Source organism: Poecilia mexicana, unplaced genomic scaffold (genome assembly GCF_051168715.1).
Source record: "Poecilia mexicana isolate PSO_F unplaced genomic scaffold, ASM5116871v1 scaffold_6, whole genome shotgun sequence".
Classification (NCBI taxonomy): Eukaryota; Metazoa; Chordata; class Actinopteri; order Cyprinodontiformes; family Poeciliidae; genus Poecilia; species Poecilia mexicana.
This window is the reverse complement of record NW_028263375.1, coordinates 9,488,056-9,495,188: the sequence shown is the minus strand read 5'-3', so window position 1 is coordinate 9,495,188 and position 7,133 is coordinate 9,488,056. Positions and strand designations below refer to the sequence as shown.

The 7,133-nt window shown below is 37.8% G+C and overlaps 1 pseudogene across 1 annotated transcript; it reads left to right on the top strand.

The window, feature by feature from the left end:
- The first annotated feature begins 13 nt into the window (after positions 1-13).
- On the top strand, positions 14-5,123 carry LOC106932645 (UDP-glucuronosyltransferase 2C1 pseudogene; annotated as a pseudogene). Its single transcript, XR_015763017.1, has 2 exons — positions 14-2,102; positions 3,478-5,123. The product of XR_015763017.1 is annotated as a UDP-glucuronosyltransferase 2C1 pseudogene (transcript).
- The last annotated feature ends 2,010 nt before the right edge of the window (positions 5,124-7,133 follow it).

Genomic DNA, 7,133 nt, shown 5'->3' with positions numbered 1-7,133 from the left:
AAAGAGCCGGAGACTGAGCTGAAAACCATTAATAAGTTGCGCATTTTTCCACATACTTTACGCATTATTTTAGCAAAGATAATTTTGGGTAATTTCAAATATACATATATAATTTGTCTGTTCTAGGAGTTGTATTTATTCAGCTTAGCAAAAAATAATAGTAATAATAAAACATTAAGTAGGGAAATGCAATAAACAGAACATTGAAGTTCTATTTATTGTTTTAATACAATATAGACATATTATGTTTATGTATATGTTCATTTACATGTAACAGTCATGTTTTTACATGACTGTTAGGCAGGGCCGGATTTACAAAGATGCCGGCCCCTGGGCTGGAATCATATTTGGTGCCCAATCTATGGGCCCCAAAACTAACATAATTAGTTTTGGGGCTATATATATATATACAACACCTGCTGTCAGTCAAGACATCACTAAAATAGGATATGCTTGACAAAGTGAAGTATAGCATAAGATCATCAAAAGCTAGACATTACGCCAAGATCCAAAGAAATTCAGAAACATGAGAAAGAAAGTAATTGAGGTTTGGGACTCCAGTGTATCACAATGAGAGCTATTATTCACAAATTGTGAAGACATGGAACAGTGGTGAACCTTCCCAGGAGTGGCGAACCAACCAAAATTATCCCAATAGCGAAGCAGAATCATCCAAGAGGTCACAAAAGACTCCACAACAACATCCAAAGAACTGCAGGCCTCACTTGCCTCAGCTAAGGTCAGAGTTTATGCCTCCATCATAAGGAGAAGAGTGGATAAAATGGCCTGCATGGCAGACAAAACCATTGCTGAGCAAAAAGAACATTAAGGTTCATTTCAATTTTTCCACAACACATCTTTATGATTCTCAAGACTTCTGGAAAACATTTTGCGGACTGACAAGACAAACACTGAAGTCTTTGGAAAGTGTATGTCCTGTTGCATTTGTATTAAAGTAATACCACATTTCAGAAAAATAACATCATACCAACAGTAAAACTTGATTTTGCTTATCAAGTTTTACTGCTGATAAGCTGTTCATAAGAATTTATGATTCCATGAATTCTGCTTTCAATCTAAAAATCCTGAAGGAAAACGTCTGGCCATCTGTTCATGACGTCAAGTTGATTAATCCAAAACACACCGGCAAGTCCACCTCTGAACAAAATGAAGATTTTGGAGTGGCCTAGTCAAAGTCCTGACCCAGGTAACTTTTATATGTTGTGGCATGACCATAAAAAGGTCTTTCTTGTTCAAAAATGCAATGATGAATGGGCCAAAATTCCTCCATACTTCTGTAAAAACAAAACAAAACAAACAAAAATCTTTTAAGTTATTGCAAATTATTAAATTTGTTACAGCTAAGGGTGGCCCAACCATTTAGTGGACAATCACTTTTTCACACAGATCATGTAGTTACCTTCATTTAAAAATTACATTTTGTGTTTACTTGTGTTGTCTTTGACTGACATTTAAACTGGTTTGATGTTCTGAAACACTGAAGTGTGACAAACATGCAAAAAATGAGGAAATCAGGAAGGGGGCAAACACTTTTTCACACCTCTGTTGCTATTCTTAGTTAACTGTAGAGCTCAGAACACAAAAAGTACTATTATGTACGATATAGTTCACCTAAAAAAAAAACTAAATATATATAAAAAATAAAGATGAAACCAGCATTGATACTTATTTAGAGGGAACCTGGAGAATAATTTCCTTATTTTTTCCCAGCATAACTCAAAATGCGGTATAATCTAGATCATTTATGTAAATTAACATTTTAAAAGCATATTCAATAACCTTGTTTAACTGAAAGTACTTTAACAACACAATGCTTAACGTTTTAATCAGATCAGTTCAGTTTAACCGGAAGCTGCTCTAACTTGACACTAGATGGCGCCACAGATTAATCTGTTCCGTGTTCTGTGTGAAACAAAACATGAACCACTATGACAGTTCAATGACCAATGTACACATTTCATAACACAACTATCACAGCGTATGTGACGTTTGACTACAAGACACACAAACAGAGCAGACAAGGAGGAGAGCAAAGTGTTTTCTCTTCAGTTGCTGTTCATAAAGATAAAAACCAGCTTCAGGTAAGAATATTAAATATTATAAAATAAAAAACTAAGTAAAGTTACCATGAAACATGCGTCGGTTTAGTGCACACATCTTATGCAAGAGTTAAAGTCCAATGCATCATACAACACGTTCATGGAAACAACTGTTTGTGTGCCTTCAAATAGGATTATTTTAACTATATCATATTTGTAACTTGTTCTTATGTTGAAAGTTAGAGCAGTTATTATTCTCACTTTCCAATATTTAAATATGAGTTAAGTTACAGTAGGGTTGAACAGCAAAAATGTCAGTAAACACCCAAAACCTTATTTATATCCCTGGAATGTAAATAAAAAAAATACATTACAACCGCAAACTAAAATGATTTTTACTGGGGTTTTATTTGATTAGAACAACACAAAGTATATATACTTAATATACTTGTTAACTGGAAAAACATTTCACTTTTCTTCTTTACCATTATTTTCTACTTTCTTGTGTCCTATCACATGACATATAATAGAAAGACACCGTTGTGTTGTTGTAATGTAATAAAATGTGGAAGGTTTCAAGCAGAAGTGGGCAGACTATCCGAAAATTATACACAAGTAAAAGTAGCATTTCTTCAACATATTTTTACTCAAGTCAAAATAAAAAGTAGTTGTCCAAGAAATTACTCAAGTACAGTAAAAAAAATAATTGGTAAATTGGCTACTCAAATACTGAGTAAATGATCAAAATATTATTCATTTAATATTTAAAAATAACTTAAGCAGACAAACCAAAATCAAAAGTTATGTGGATGTTTTTGGTATTTTAAGGACTAAAACATTTAATATAAATAACATACAAATATTTTTTCAGTATGAAACTTATGAAACTCTTAACAAAAACTGTAGGTGTGCGTCTGTGTCGGAGAGGAAAGGCTTTAGCTGCTTAAACTCTCACTACCAGCTAAGCAAGATGAGTGGCACCAACTAATTCACTCACTCTTTGGTTACCTAGCAACTCGCTCACTCTTTGGTTATCTAGCAACTCACTCACTCTTTGGTTACCTAGCAACTCACTCACTTTTACCTAGCAACAATCTGCTGAGTAACTTGTGGAGAAGTTGTAAGGTTTCCACACTGTGCCTTAAACTGCTCAAAAATAATTGTGGATAAAAGAAGAAATGTCATTTCACCAGTTTGGCAGAATTTCAGATATTTAAAACAAAAAAACTGAATCAATATATCAATAACGTCTAAAATGAAATACTTATATTGTGATACATTATTCAGCCTTGTTATCCAGCTCTACAAGTGATACAGGTCACAGTTGCTGATATTTTTTAAAGGATAATTTCTACCAAGGTGTATAGAAAAGAGAGGATATGTCCCTTCACTGACTTTATTTTCTCTATTTTTGAAGGTATTCTGCGATCAGCATGAAGATGTCTCATTCCTCTTTCCTCACCCTTATGTTGCTCTTAGTGCAACTATCAGTTGCATCAGGGGGCAAAATTCTGGTGTTCCCATTGGACGGAAGCCACTGGGTAAACATGAAAGTGATCATAGAGGAACTGCATGCCAGGGGCCACGAGATCACGGTGCTTCGGCCCTCTGACAGCTGGTACATCAAGGAAAAGTCCCCCCTATACACCTCTGTCACTCTTCCCTGCCGTGGAGGATTTGAGGAAAACTTTGACGTGTACTTATCTCGACAGCTGGAGATTCGGCTTCAAATAAAACCCGAATCATTTTGGTCCAACATCTGGACTCACATGCAAATGGAGTGGGTGCTACTAGAGCAGTTCTCCCAGTTTCATAAGAAAGTGGGGGATGTAATTACACACATGTTTGAGAATGAGAATCTGATGCAGTCTTTGGACGCTGCCAAATATGACTTGGTCCTGACAGACCCTGGCATCGGTGGAGGTGCAATGTTGGCGCGCAAACTACAACTTCCTCTGGTGTTTAATGTCCGATGGACCATCCAGGGTGAAGCCCACTTCCTCATTGCTCCTTCTCCTCTCTCATACATTCCCTTTACTGCAACTGAGCTCACAGATAAAATGACTTTCCCTCAGAGATTAAAGAATGTCTTGAGTTACTTTTTAGGGAAGTTCACTCTATCGTACATCTCAGAACCTGCCTACAAACCAATCGTCCAGCGGTTCTTTGGCCCTGATGTGGATTACTCAACGTTTTTCCTCGATGCCGATATCTGGCTCATGAGAAATGACTTTGTGTTTGAATTCCCGCGTCCAACAGTGCCCAATGTCGTCTACATGGGAGGGTTTCAGTGTAAGCCTTCTAAGTCCCTCCCTGCTGATCTGGAGGAGTTTGTCCAAAGCTCTGGAGATCACGGGATTGTTGTAATGACTCTAGGGACTTTGGTGAGCAACCTGCCTCAGGATATCTCTGAAGAGATTGCTGCAGCATTTGCTCAATTGCCTCAGAAGGTTATTTGGAGGTATGTAGGACAAAAACCAAACAACCTGGGCAACAACACATTGCTAGTGAAGTGGCTGCCTCAAAACGACCTCTTAGGTCATCCTAAAACTCGAGTATTCATCACCCATGGAGGCACCAATGGCGTCCAGGAGGCGATTTACCACGGCGTTCCGGTGATTGGACTTCCTTTATTCTTTGACCAGCCTGATAATCTATCCAGGGTCAAGGCAAAAGGAGCAGCTGTCATCGTAGAAATCGCCATGCTCGACAGGCATAGCTTCAAAGACACTCTGATGACAGTAATTTACAACTCCACCTATGGAGATAACATGCAGACTCTCTCTAAGCTGCACAGAGATCAGCCGGTGAAACCTCTGGATCAGGCTGTGTTTTGGATCGAGTACGTCATCAGACACAATGGGGCCCGTCATCTGCAGACACACGCCCATAAAATGTCCTGGTTTGTTTACAACTCTGTTGACGTCTTCACTGCCTTGTTAGCAGCTGTTCTGCTTGTAACGATCATCTGGGTTTCAGTTGTTAGGTTGTTGTGGAAGAAAATTTTCACTGGGAGAAAAATTAAACATCACTAATGTAAAAATAAAAATGATTCTCAAGTAACATTTTTACTAATTTGTGATTTTTTTTGCATTAAAACCCTGTTGCAGTATTTTGTATGCACTCCATACCTACTAGATCATAGTGACGCAGCTTCACTGAACCCCCAGCATAAACATCTTAATTGAATTTTAGATATATATTTTTTATATCTTCACATGGCAGAAAGATTACATTTATTCAGGACACAAAACTTGTTTCAATGACACTGTTTATGTAATATTTTTTTAAAGGTGGCAATATTGTGACATTTTGATTATGTACAGGTTTTTCATCATGAAAACCTGTACTTTCATTTTAAATGCTGTTGTAATACCAATTAACGCCGTAAGATGGCAGTAGTGGCTAGTGAAGGAGATATTGGATTCCAAACCTTAAGCTGAAGAAGATAAGGAGCGGACTCTCTCTTATCCTTTGTACTGACATAAACTGTGCAAATGTAAATATCGGAGCATCACAACATCGCAGCGAAATCACTACTAATATTGCAATTTCGGTTTTGACAGAAACAGACTGGTGAGTCTCGGATATTGATTCCGTTTTTAAAAGTTACTATATCGGCTGGAAGTTACTGTTAACTGCCGCCAACATAAATGTTAGCCACCGTTGCATGACGTTGGAACAATCTGTTTTAAAAGCACTCTGATTCTACTGAGGTGACTTCCCTTTCAGATTTTTCCCCCCCATCTTAATGCTAATTTTTCAAACGCAACTTATTACTATGAAATATTTTTAACTACAACCCCTGGCAAAAAGTATGGAATCACCAGTGTTGGATGAGCAGTCATTCAGACATTTCATGCTGTAAAACAAACTCGGATCAAAAACATGACACAATATTAAGGTCATTCCAAAGTGCAACTTGTTGGCTTTCAGGAACACTCAAAGAAATGAAGAGAAAACATTGTGGAAGTCAGTGAATGATACTTTTATTGACCAAACACAGGGAAATAAATATGGAATCACTCAATTCTGAGGAAAAAAGTATGGAATCATGAAAAACACATAAACAAAAGACCATTCAAAATACATCACTAGTATTTAGTTGCACCATCTTTGGCTTTTATAACAGCTTTTAGTCTCTGAGGCATGGACTTGATGAGGGACAAACAGTATTTGGTGCCTACTCTCTTTGATAGCAGTTGCCAGATCAGCTTTGCAGGTTGGAGCCTTCTTGTGGAACATTTTTTTCAATCTCCACCACAGGTTTTCTATTGGGTTGAGATCTGGACTATTTGCAGGCCATGACATCGACTGAATGTGTCTTTCTTCAAGGAATGCCTTCACTGTTTTTGCCCTATGGCACGATGCATTGTCATCTTGGAAAATCATTTCATCATCTCCAAACATCTGTTCAATTGAAGGGATGAGAAAACTGTCCAAAATGTCAATGTAAACTTGTGCATTGATAGAAGAATTAACCACAGTCATCTCCCCAGTGCCTTTGCCTGACATGCAGCCCCATATCATCAAGGACTGTGGAAATTTGGTTGTTTCCTTCAGGCAGGCCTCTTCATAAATCTCACTGGAACGGCACCAAACAAAAGTTCCAGCATCATCACCTTGTCCAATGCAGATTCTTGACTCATCACTGAAGACAACTTTCATCCAGTCATCCACAGTCCATGATTGCCTCTCCTTAGCCCATTGGAGTCTCGTTCTTTTATGGTTAGGTGTCAATGCTGGTTTTCATTTAGCTTTCCTGTATTGAAATCCCACCTCCTTTAGGCGATTTCTTACGGTTCGGTCACATACATTGACTCCAGCTTCCTCCCATTTATGCTTCATCTGTTTAGTTGTACTTTTTTGGTTTTCAAGACAAATGACCTTTAGTTGTTTGTCTTGACGCTTTAATGTCTTTCTTGGTCTACCAGTACGCTTGGCTTTAACAACCATTCCATGCTGTTTGTGTTTGGACCATATCTTGGATACAGCTGACTGTGAACAGCCCACATCTTTAGCAACCATGCGTGAAGGGTTACCTTCTTCAAGAAGTTTCACAATCCTCTCTTT